Source organism: Pleurodeles waltl, chromosome 8 (assembly GCF_031143425.1).
Source record: "Pleurodeles waltl isolate 20211129_DDA chromosome 8, aPleWal1.hap1.20221129, whole genome shotgun sequence".
Classification (NCBI taxonomy): domain Eukaryota; kingdom Metazoa; phylum Chordata; class Amphibia; order Caudata; family Salamandridae; genus Pleurodeles; species Pleurodeles waltl.
Window position 1 is genome coordinate 798332140 of NC_090447.1, and position 12454 is coordinate 798344593.

The window sequence follows — 12454 nt, forward strand, 5'->3', positions numbered from 1 at the left end:
GCTCCTGAAGGAGAATTTCCAAATATTTCTCCAGAAGTCATCAGGCATAACAATAGAGCAGGATGTTGTAGGAGGACTTCTCTATTTATTTTGGATCTCTTACATTAGTTCATGATTACCATTACTGGAATTGTTATATATTTTGTAAGTTATGGCTACTGCCTGAGGTAGACTGGATAGCTTTGTGAGGAGGTTGATGAGGTCTGGTTTGTGTGGTCTATAGCATTTATTTATAGCCACTTTGAGCTCTAAGAAGTTGTAAAGGTCAATGTTGTTTAGGTTATAGGTGGCCTGTAGTTCAGCAAGCATTTTGGGATTCTTTTATTTGCCTCAATTCTCCCAGATTGGGACATCCCTTCTACTTTGTTTTTTGGATTGCTCCAAAGAGAGGCATATTCTAGTTGCTGGATTTTGTTGGAGAGCTTTTTTGTCAAGGATTTTGAGGGCTGAGATAGTGTCCTTAATAATGAGCTGGGAATTATGTAAATTAAAGATTTTCATTCTTAGTATTGAGGGCTCAGAGAAAATGGCTAGGTGAGATGTCCTTTGATGTGTAGCCATAAAGGTTTGTCATTGGCATAGGGGTGAGACCACCATGTAGCTTGTCTATTAAGAAAGGCCAGTTGGTTTTTGTACAAATTAGGGATATTTAGACCGCCTTCGATTTTGCTCATTTTTAATTTGTTGAGAGGTATTCTGCTTCTTTTACCCTTCCATATGAAATCAAATATTAAAGACCCTATATTTTTGAAGAAGTTGGTTGAAAGCTGAAGAGGTAGAATGGAGGTGGTAAAATTGATTTGCAGGGTGATCATCATCTTGATTACTTTTGCTCGTCCCCACCAGGTCATGAATTTAGGCATCCAAGTAGAAAGCTGTCGCTTAACTTTCTGGGAGAGACTATCTTCATCTTGTTTTCTTGTGTCTTCCAGATTGTTCCTAAATTTTATCCCAAGATAATTAATTTAGGACGCTTGCCAGCGTAGTTTTGTATTGTTTAATATTGAATGTACACATAAATTGTTTCGCGGGAAAACTTCCATTTTGTCAAGGTTTAGAGTACCCTGGCAATCCTGCGTATGATTGAATTTTATCCAATACTGCAGGGATAGTAGCTCTGCTTCTTGTGAGGATATCAGTCTTCAGTCCATGTAGTGACTTTGTACATGATGTTAGCAAAGGGTAATCCATTCATTTTTGTATTATACCTGATTTTTGTAAGGAGGGGTTCAACAGTTAGCAGGAAAAGTAAAGAGGATAGTGAGCAACCTTATCTTTCCCCTTGTGAGAGTTGTATTTTATCTGAGAAGCATCCCTTGACCTGAATGTGGGAAGAGGGTGTGTGTAAAGGGCAAAGACCAAACAGATACATTTCTTGCCTAGATTTAGTTTGGAGATCACTGAGCGAAGGAAGGACCAGGAGACCTTATCAGAGACTTTCTCTGTTTCTAAGGCTATGGTGATCATAGAGGACAATAGTGTTTTTGTCTTTTCAATGATGGGGCTAATGTTGTCAGGTGCTAGTCTGCCTTTAACAAAACCCTTTTGTGTTTGGTGTATGAGTAGGGGGAAGACTTTTTGCAATCTTAGGCCCATATTTATAGTTTTATAGCGCCGTATTCGCGTCATTTTTTATGCAAAAGTGGCGCAAACTTACAAAATATACACAAATGTGGCACTAAAAAAGTATAAATATTGGTTTAAGTGCTAAAATATTTGTGTAAGAATGATAGTCAACATTTATGAAGGCGATGAGCCTGTAATTTCTAACTTTGAGAGGGTCTTTTCCATCTTCATGGATCACTGCTATTGTGGCTTCTGAAAACGAGCTGACAGTCTTCCCAGTGCCTCAAAGTGGTGGAACAGGGATTTAATATGGGGTATTAAGTTCTCCTGGAAGTTTTAATAAAAAATTGACAGGGAAGCTGTCAGGTCCTGAAGCTTTGCCACGTTTGAGAGAACTGATTGCCCATTTAAATCCTGTAGTGGAGGTGTTTGTTTATTATGTAATTGAGGTCATTAAAAATTAGTGGTTTGTCTAGATATCTTTGGCAATTGCTAAGCGAGGATATTGAGTTTGGGTTGCATAGTTCCTTATAGTATTCCTGAAAAGGTTTGACTATTTTTATAGGGTCAAAGACCGCAGCTCTCAATTTGTTCCTAATGGAGGTAATAAGACTAGTGTTGTTTTTAAATGTTAGGTAGTTGGCTAATGTTCTACCAACTTTATAAGATTCTTTTAATTTCTTCATCTAATTATTTGGAATCAAAGTGTGTGCTCGGGTGTTGATCGTTTTATTGTATTTTTATTTCAAGGATTTCAGTTTAAGTAGGAATTCCTGATTTCTAGCTTTGATAAAGCTATTTCCTAATTGTTTTATAGATAGCTCTAGCTCATTTAATCTTTTATTTGTGTGTTTATTTATGTTAGACATTTTTTAATGAATTCCTCTCTAATTGTGGTTTTGATAGCATCCCATAAGATTTCTGGAGAGATTTTGTTAGTATTATAATCTTGGAAAAAATTGGTAATGGCAGTTAATTTTGTCTTTTAATGTTTGGTCTAGGACTCCTAAATTCTTAAATGCCGGGGAGCAAGCTGGGCTATAAATCCAATAATGGTGCATTGTATTGCAATATTGAGGGCCAATTTTAGGCTCTGGTACGAGGATTACATCACCTTTGAGTTTTTCACAGCAGTCTCAAATTTTCCTATGTTCAACAAGGTGGTTAATATCTTTTGCTTTGTGGGAGAGAACTATTAACAGTCCATTGGCCATGTTACTGGTCTCAGAGCGTGTTGCGGTTTAGATCATCATCCAAAAGGTCCAAGACCAACTGTTGTGAAACAAGCATGCACCGACTCTCCCCTGCATCAACCGCAACACCACGTGATGACCTAGGGATGAACACAAGAGAAAGGGGTTTGGGAACAAACAATAAAGTAAAATAACAAGCTAAAATAAAATGATAAAACAAGTGATCAAAGATACAGTATTGGTACATATGGCAGGAAGAGTGACTTCCAAAGTGGCCTGACAATTACTAGCTACTGGGTGTTTAGTGTTTCCTCAAGAATAGGAACAGGAACAGAATCCTGCACCTTTTTACCAGCGCACAGAAGGTACAGCACCGCACTATGACTTCACTATTTGCATACATGCAAGAATATTGAAAGGTTGTGCTCTGAACACAGTTTATATATCACAACATAACACAACACAGGTTGTGTAATAATCTGCATATATTGTAGATGCGCACTCTCTACTAATACGCTGAAATAGTGCAGACAAATTTTTGTGTTTTCTCATCACACATTACTACACAAGTTGCACTAATCAGGGCTGCTTAGAGTTTCTGAAACACACACAATACACACTTTAGAACAGCCAAATTAACTGTGCAGCTTAACTAATGCTAGCGTTGATGAGTAGAATGTTCACCAACAGTATTGCACAACAGAGTTCTCTCTGGTGTTGAGAGATACAATATTTGCTTTGATCCAACGTTTATGGCTGACCGCCCAAGCAAATACGACCAGCCTCTTCCAAAGTCTGATGTGGCAGCCTAATCCAAGTGTATGTGCTCTAAATAGAGTATTTGTCATTTTTCAAGAAGGAGACGTCCATACAAAATCTGGAGTCTGGCAAAGAGAGCATTGAGGGGGTCATTCCGACCCTGGCGGTCAAAGACTGCCAGGGCAGCAAATGACGGAAGCACCGCCAACAGGCTGGCGGTGCTTCCTAGCCCATTCTGACCGCGGCGATAAAGCCGCGGTCAGAAAACCGGGGCCGGCGGTTTCCCGCCGGTTTACCCCCGGCTGGGCGAATCCGCCAGGGCAGCGCTGCAAGCAGCGCTGCCTTGGGGATTCTGAACCCCTTCCCGCCAGCCTGTTTCTGGTGGTTTTCACCGCCAGGAAGAGGCTGGCGGGAACGGGTGTCCTGGGGCCTCTGGGGGCCCCTGCACTGCCCATGCCGGTGGCATGGGCAGTGCAGGGGTCCCCTAACAGGGCCCAGGGTGGCTTTTCACTGTCTGCTTAGCAGGCAGTGAAAAGCGCGACGGGTGCAACTGCACCCGTCGCATCGCTGCAACACCGCCTGCTCCATTCGGAGCCGGCTCCTGTGTTGCGGCCCTCATTCCCGCTGGGCCGGCAGGCGCTAACTTGCATAGCGCCTGCTGGCCCAGCGGGAATGTCAGAATGCGGGAAGCGGTATTTTGACCGCGTGGCGGCCAAATGGCGCTTCCCGCCTGGCGGGCGGCAACCGCCGCCCGCCAGAGTTAGAATGAGGGCCTGAGTCTGGATTCTTCGATGCGAAGTATCGAATGCATTAGATTCAGGCTTCTTCTCGTCCTGAGGCTCTAAATCAGTTGGCAGGGCTTTGAAGTCTCACGAGAGATCAGCTGGCTAACTCATGTTAATTTGGAAGACTCACTGGTGTCAAGGCTCCCTCCAAATGTTGGGAGGACAATTGGAGGCAAACGTCAAGCAAATTAATAACTGAGTAATAGCCACTATGCGTGCAGGCATAAAATCTGACCCAATACACTAGTGCTACAATGCGTGCAGGCAGTTGGCCCCCTTTAGAGCCACAAAAGGTAAATGTTAGAATTGAGGTCTCTAGTTAGCAGCCAGTTTATACCATGTCCAAGGAGGGACCCTCACTCTAGTCAGGTTAAGGGAGATACAGAGCTCAGATAACCCCAGCTCACCCCTTTTTAACTTGGCACAAGCAGTCAGGCTTATCTCAGAGGCAATGTGTAAAATATTGGTACAAACACATGCAGTAACACAGTGTAAACACCACAATAAGACTCCACGCCAGTTTAGGAAAATAGCCAACATTTATCTAAATCAAACAAGACCAAAATGACTAACATCCAACATACACAAGCAAAGATAGGAATTTTTGAAGTAGAAAGAGTCTTAATTCATAGAAAGCAATCAATGTATTGTTTTAGCACAAAGTACCTGCTATGCATCAAAAATAAAGCTGCCCAGGCAGGTGTTCATCGGAAAAGCAAGCAATTTGTTAATTCCTCACTCACAAGTGAGACCGTGCGTCAATTCTTTCTCCAGTGGACAAGCCATATGTTGATTCTTTACTCGCAGGGAAGAGTTGCATCGATTTCTAGACAAGCAGCCTCAGGTCGGTGTGGTGATGTTGCAAGCTTTGACACCCAGGGATGATGCATGGAAAATCCAGATGCACTGCAGTGATTAATCCACGCTGAGCTGGTGATGTGTCAATTTTACTTGGGGTGCATCAATTTTTCAGCTGCGGTGCAGGCGCTGCTCCAATTGTTCGGCTGCTCGGCTCCGGTGCGTGGATTTTGACGTAGGGTTCACCAGCTTCTCCTTTCAAGGGCCCAGGGACTGGATGTGGCACCACCTGGCAGGGTATGAGTCTCAGCACGAGAGCCCACGTGCTGGCAGATGAAGCCTTTGATGTCCTTGAGACTTCAGAACAGGGGGCAAGCTCAGTCCAATCCCTTGAAGAAAATTCACAGGCAGGGATTTAGAAAGCAAAGTCCAGTTCTTTGCCTCTTCAGTCAAAAGCAGCAGGTTGGCACAGCAAAGCAACAGGCAGAGTGGCAGGTCCTCCTCAAGCATCAAGCTCTCCTCCTTGGCAGAGGTTCCTCTTGAGATAGAGGTAATCAAAAAATCTGGGGTTCCGGTCCACTACTTGTACTAATTTCTGCCTTTGAAGTAGGCAAACTTCAAAGAAATGTATTTGTTGTTCACAAGATCCTGCCTTGCCCAGGCCTGACCCCAGACACACAACAGGGAGTAGGACACTGCATTGTGTAAAACAGGCACAACCCTTTGAGGTGTAAATGTCAGCAACTCCCTCACTAATCTAGCCCAAAAGCCTCATCAGGAAATGCAGGACACCCCTCAACTCTCTTTGTGTCATTGTCTAGAGGGAATTCACAAACAGCCCAGCTGTCAGTCTGACCCAGACATGGAGTCCACAGGCAGGCAGAGACACAGAATGGTTAAGCAAGAAAATGCCCACTTTCTAAAAGTGGCATTTTCTAACAGACAACCTAGAAACCAATTCTACCAAAAGATGGATTTTAAAGTGTGAGTTCAGTGACCCCAAACTCCATATCTCTATCTGCTCCCAATGGAAACTGCACTTAAAAGATATTTAAAGGCAGGTCCCATCTTAACCTATGGGAGAGATAGGCCTTGCAATAGTGAAAAACGAATTCAGCGATATTTCACTATCAGGACATGTAAAACACACCAGTACATGCCCTAACATTACATTACACTGCTACCTAGGGCCCACCTTAGGGGTGACTTACATGTAGTAAAAGAGAAGATTTGGGACTGTAAAGTGGGTACACTTGCAAGGTTGAATTGGCAGTTTAAAACTGCTCACACGGACACTGCAGTGGCAGTCTTGTGGGTGGCACCATCAGTTTTGCGGGCCCTCTAGTAATATTTGATTTACAGGCCTTGGGCACCTCCAGTGCAGTTTACTAGGGACTTACTAGTAAATCAAATATGCCAATCATGGATAAACCAATAATCAAAACAAATGAGACAGAGTCCATATACACTTTAGCACTGGTTAGCAGTGGTAAAGTGCCCAGAGTCCTACAGCCAACAAAAACTGGTCAGAAAAAACAGGAGGAAGGAGGAAAAAACTTTGAGGATGACCCTGCAAAAAGGACCAGGTCCAACAGTAAACTAAGGTGATCTATCCCAGAACCCTTACACCCAAGACCATGACCATGTTTTAACTGTGGAATGCGTATGCATAAGGTGTGAATGCGTGTGCACCCAAGACCATGACCATGGCCTTACTGTGAGATGTGTGCTCATAAGGCATGGAAGCATGTGCAGAATGCCAGAGAAACTGGCAAGAGAACTGAGTCCTGTAGGCAAAGGCCACCAGTGAGTCTCCATAGCAGCAGCATTGCTGCTACTTGTGGATTATTGACGAATTGGGATATGTATTCAATTCTAGTTTGGTCAGAAAATGTGTATTATTAGATAGGTCCCAGCTTCGGAGAGGGAGAGTTATCCTTGTTGTATACAGAGGTTACGATTTTAAGCTTTGGGTGTTCTGAGTGGATTGATAGGGGAAGTGGATAGATTTTCACAAAAGTTCTGATATAGAGATTTGTGAGACTTATGGTATTTACCTTGTTACTGGACACAAGGTACTAGTAGTGTAGGTGTTGTCGTAGCAAAGGTGATGTGATAAGATTTGAACAGGTCTGTATGAAGTGAAGCTGCCCAGTGTTGTCGGGTGAATAATCAGCAAACTCGGCAAAGGGGACTAGGGTGGTAAGGGGAAAACAGAGAAAAATCTAACAATTAAGCCCACATCCTACCCAGCCATAGTACTTCTGGGGATAGATGGGGCAGTGGAGAATGCTGGAGGTCGAAGCCCATGCAGCTTATGCTATGGGGGTGACGCTGCAGTGAGGAAAGAGCGAACGATATTGAAAAACTCAAATGATGATGGATAGAATTGTTAGTATTACCATTAATAAGGCAATTTTAACTGCATTATCAATCACAGTGGAAGTACCACAAGATATTAAAGGTAGGTGTGACTTTACCGAGCAAGAGTGTAATACTGATACCCCGGGTGAAACAGTTGAGGAGACTTTGGCCTGTTAGTAGCCTAACAATGGCCTATCAGTGACATACCAGTAACATAGAATAGGATTAGTAGTGAAGCTTTGCCTATATAGCATTTTCCTTTGCCTATATCGTTTAGTGCAATATGGCACATAGCTCGACATAACAAAACATGACATGTAGTATGACTCGACATGTAGCACAATATATGATTTATGTTGATGTGTCATAATTCTCTCATCAGGTCACAGCGATCTATGCCATTAAAAGAGCACATGTATCAGTATATCAGAATAGCATTATCTCAACTAGCAGTCAGACTTATCTTAGAGGCAGTGTGTGAAGAATGTACACACTACTATAAAAGTGAAAATACAACACAAGGAAAATCCCAAACAAATCTAGAAAAATATAGTAAATTGTATTAAATTATTTGACACCAAGACAACAAAAATCCAATCAGTAGAAACTGAGTTATGAATTTTTTAATTTAAACTTCACAGTACCATCTAGAATATCAAAGCTCCAACCGGGGACATCTGGTCATGGGACACAAGGTCAGAGTCAAAAGTTAAGGCCAACTGGAACGGACAGTGGTTCAGCTACAAAAAGTGGATTGGACCCTGTCAGTGCTTACCTTCAGACGTTTGAAAGAAATATATCTGAGAAGGCAGAAGTACATCAGGGCAAGGCTGCAGGAGTGTCACCAAAGACACAGTGAAGATTTTTACCTTCGGACTCATTCACTGAAATGGAAGCATAGAGCTGAAGCCGAATACAGTTCCACAAGGTCGGATACACCTTTGGCAAAGACCACTGAAACAGACTTTCCTCTGCAGAGAAAAAGGTAGCGGGAGAAGCAGCAAATTCAATCTGACCAGCGATGTACCAGCAGTCCTGATATGGATTATGTTTGTGGTCTTATATGTTGACAGGATTGTTCATAGAGATAAAATCAATGTCAAGGTACACCATCACATGTGTGTGCATAACATTGAACTCGCATCACTGGTGCCGATTCCACCTGATGTGACCTCCTCATCAACTCCATGTCAGAAATACACGATAAAGCAAGCCCTGTGCCCTAGGCCTGAAGCCACTGATTGACAGGTCACAGGTAAGGTGACACATGGCCCGTAGACAAACAGGAAAATCTCAGATCGATCCCTTAGGCAGTGACGCTACAATTGTTGTGGGAGATTGGCCCCCATTAAAATACATTTGGCCGGAGGGGTGTGCTTTACCAAAACACCATAAAGTTAGATGCTACACAAAGCTAGGAACACTCAGCCAATCACAACACAACACACACACAGTACGCAGTGATCACGCGCTCCCCATGACGTAAATCTGGATATGTTACCTACTTGCCTGCAATATGTCCATGTAAGGTTGAGACCCACCTGCACACTTTTCAGATCTATGACTCTGTGATTAGACCAGGATTTCTTTCTGCAAAGAATATATCGAATTGTTTTGTCGCCCTTCAAGAATTGGTTATAAAGGTGCTCAGAGACAGTCATCAGACCCGGACTCTGTACTGCGCTTTCCCAGCTGCTGCATTTAATCAAATCAAATGTTCCTCTTTTGCTAAAGACCTCTTGTCTTTCATTTCTTTAAGGTAAATCCACATTTGAGCAACAGGATCATCAGTTAGTTGGATAAGCTTCTGAGGCTCCTGAAGGAGCAGGCTATGGTATCTGAATGAGCAGGCTGTATGTATCTGGCAGTAATTATGGATCATCACACAGTAGCAGCCACTGTCAGGCTACCGGACTTGGTAAACTGACAAGGCGGACAGCTCCGATGTGTGCTCTAATGTGTCACTATATAGTACTTCTGTATGGGAGCAAGCATACAGTATGTGGGATCAGGTAATATCAGGGAAAATCAGGCAATATCTAGCGGTTTCAGGTAGTGCAATTGAATTGGCCATCATACAATGAGCTGGTAATGCAGGACATAGTGAGGATCGGCAGTGTGTTATCATCTGGTTGCTGATCGCAGACAAGCACAGTCTGAGAAGGTCACTACTTCAGGGGGCCACCATCTTGATCTTGAGTGTGGAGTTAAAGTCAACTTAACCAGATATGCTGACAAGCTATATCAGACAGCTGCGGGCATGGATGTTTTTGGGAATTCTGCACCCAGTGCTCGTCCCAGTGGAGAGAGGATCGTTATTGTGCCCACCGAATCGCTATTGTGCTTACCATGGGAGGGATGATGGAATCCTAGGGTGGCTACAAAAGGTTGCAGAAGTCCTAATTTTTTGTTTGGTCAGGAGAGCTTCACTGGGGCCCGCAATTTGTATTTTGGGCAGGTATTGTCAAATTATAAGGTAAGATCTGGCTCCTCACCTTATCTGGATCACTCAGTAGTTTGGGGGGAGGAGCAAATTCAGGGCTAAGTCATGTTGCGCGTTAGTCCTCTCTCCATTGCAGCAGGGCTATGAACCCATCTTGTCCAGGCTCAAACCATGCCCCCCTTTTACTTAATACTTCATAACAACTACCCTGTAGGTCTGAGTATACAGGAGTCACCCAGGTACAGGCCTAGGCCAGAGAGATGGAGAAATGCAGTGCTGGTCAGATAAGTTTGTTCTGGGAAACAATAAATAGTTGATTCTATTCCGCATCTTTGGTGAAAGGGGTGAGTCTGCCACAATGGCTGTGAAATTCCCAGGACAGCACACTGTACATGACAACTTTGGAAGTCTGATTAACCATCTCTTCACCATAATTAACTTTGCATTTTGTAATGAAATAGGTAGTACTCCCCTGACTTTTGTTCATACGATTATAGGAAGAGGTGGAGGTAGCACAATTGACTATTTTAGTATCTCATAATGTGAACTCTTTTGTGCAGAACTTTCAAACCCACAAGGTAGTTAATAGCGCCCACTGTCCTCAGAAAGTGAAGCTCAAACTCACTGTATGGGAAGTTTATCCCAAGTCACGTACAGTAGCGAAGGACATCTATGTGATTAGCAACAATACAATAGGCCATGTATTAGGTGAAGTAGGATCAACACTGAAGGATTTCTTGTAATGTTAACCAAGGAAATCAGAGCCCTAAAAGACACCTGCATGGAAGAAAATGTAGATGATAAAGATGCCAAAATGGAATTTACAAAAATTTCAAAAGATGTGAAAACGGAACTGAAGGGACCACCCTCCCGGAAAGGTCCCAAAACAGCAGGTCTGGTTTGACCACAGTTGTGCTAAGGCCCATGCTGCTCCCTTGGTGGCCCTGAAAAAAGACAAGAAATAACAGGCTGAGATAGTGGAATGAATAAAGAAATATAAATTGGCACTAAAACTGAGGAAGAAACATATCAAAGTGGAGGCCTAGGCAGAGCTGGTGACAGCAAGTAAGGAAAATACAATACAGCATTCTGACAGGTCCTACGTCATGCATAGTTTAGAAATGGTGGGACTAATTCCATGGAAGTGGCCATCCCAGTACTTGAGAGGATTGTCCACTTGAGTCATATCAATTCTAAAGTTAATGAGGACTTGAGACTCGCCACTTATAAAGAAAATAATACCATTCTTGAGATTTCTAATATTAAGGGCAATAAGCCATTTGCCCCATCACTACAGGAGGTGACCCTAGCAATAAAGAAAAGCCCAAATGCTAGAGACCCAGAACCAGATGGTGTACTGTCTAATCTTTCTAATACCAACACTACAGTAAGGGGATCATTATTGACAATTGTTCCGAACTCCATATATAAAGTAAGGGAACATCATACCTAACTACAACCCCTCATCCACATTCACAAAAAAGGTGGCCAGAAATATACAAGCAAGAAGAGTGGGTGGAGGAACAGAATATTTTATGAGATTTCGAGTATGGGTTTCAGAAATGTATTGGCACAGTTGTGCAATGTAAATCTGTCCTTAATTAATAAGTACACTGTTGCCAAAGATGGAAACCTCTATCTAGCTTTCACAGACATGTCAAGTGCCTTCAACTTCATATCTCATAGCATGCTTGGTGCTTGATGGAGGGCATGGGTGTGGAGTCAACCATTTCAAAACTTCTCAAAGCTGAACCTCAAGAAATCTTTCATCATGATGTGGGGGTCTAAAAAGAGACAATCTCGTGCCAATTTTATCTTAAAGGCTCTCTGCTAGAACAAACCAGGACCTTTCCTTACTTAGTTGTATTATTGGATTCAGCAGATTTCTGGAAACATCAGGTTATGTCCAGAAATTACCAATATGCAAAGTCAACAACCTCTCTCTTTTCATTTCCATCTAAAGTAAGGAAGAATTCAATGAGGGAGTTGTATACCATGTACGGAGCAAAATGCATCTTGATTACAACATGTGGGGCGGGTGTATATGGACATGTAAATGTGCATAGTTTATAGCAGTTTTCCATATTTGGAGAGGCTACTATTGGTTCCAACTAGCTGTATGTTAACTTTGTGCCACAACAAATTGTGTGTCTTTTAGCAAAGATCTTGTGAGTTTGCCGCATCTTCTCTTGTACAACAGGGTTTGGGAATAGCCAAGAGGTACATTTAAATAGACTGATTTTCCAGGAATATTCAGCTCTTAATCGCACAAACCTTATTTTGTGACTTGGGCCCATAAAAAATATATGTGGGAAGCTGATGTTCCTGCAATATTTTGATGATCCCACCACCTTGGAGGAGGTGGAGAGGAAAGATCTTAAGATGTGATTAAGAGAGACTTTGATCACATATATTCAAATCTAGCTATCTGAAGTACTCCACTCTTTCAGTAGATGTTGGTCTAGAACTGTATCTGGAATGTACAGTAGACACTCAGCTTAAATATTTACTTTCACACTTTAGAATGAATATGGTGTAATGTATTG

The 12454-nt window shown here is 42.6% G+C and overlaps 1 protein-coding gene across 1 annotated transcript in view; it reads left to right on the plus strand.

Moving 5' to 3' along the window:
* Positions 1-12454, plus strand: part of LOC138249560 (cytoplasmic tyrosine-protein kinase BMX-like) — a 628910-nt gene that overhangs the window by 255542 nt on the left and 360914 nt on the right. The window lies entirely within an intron of this gene.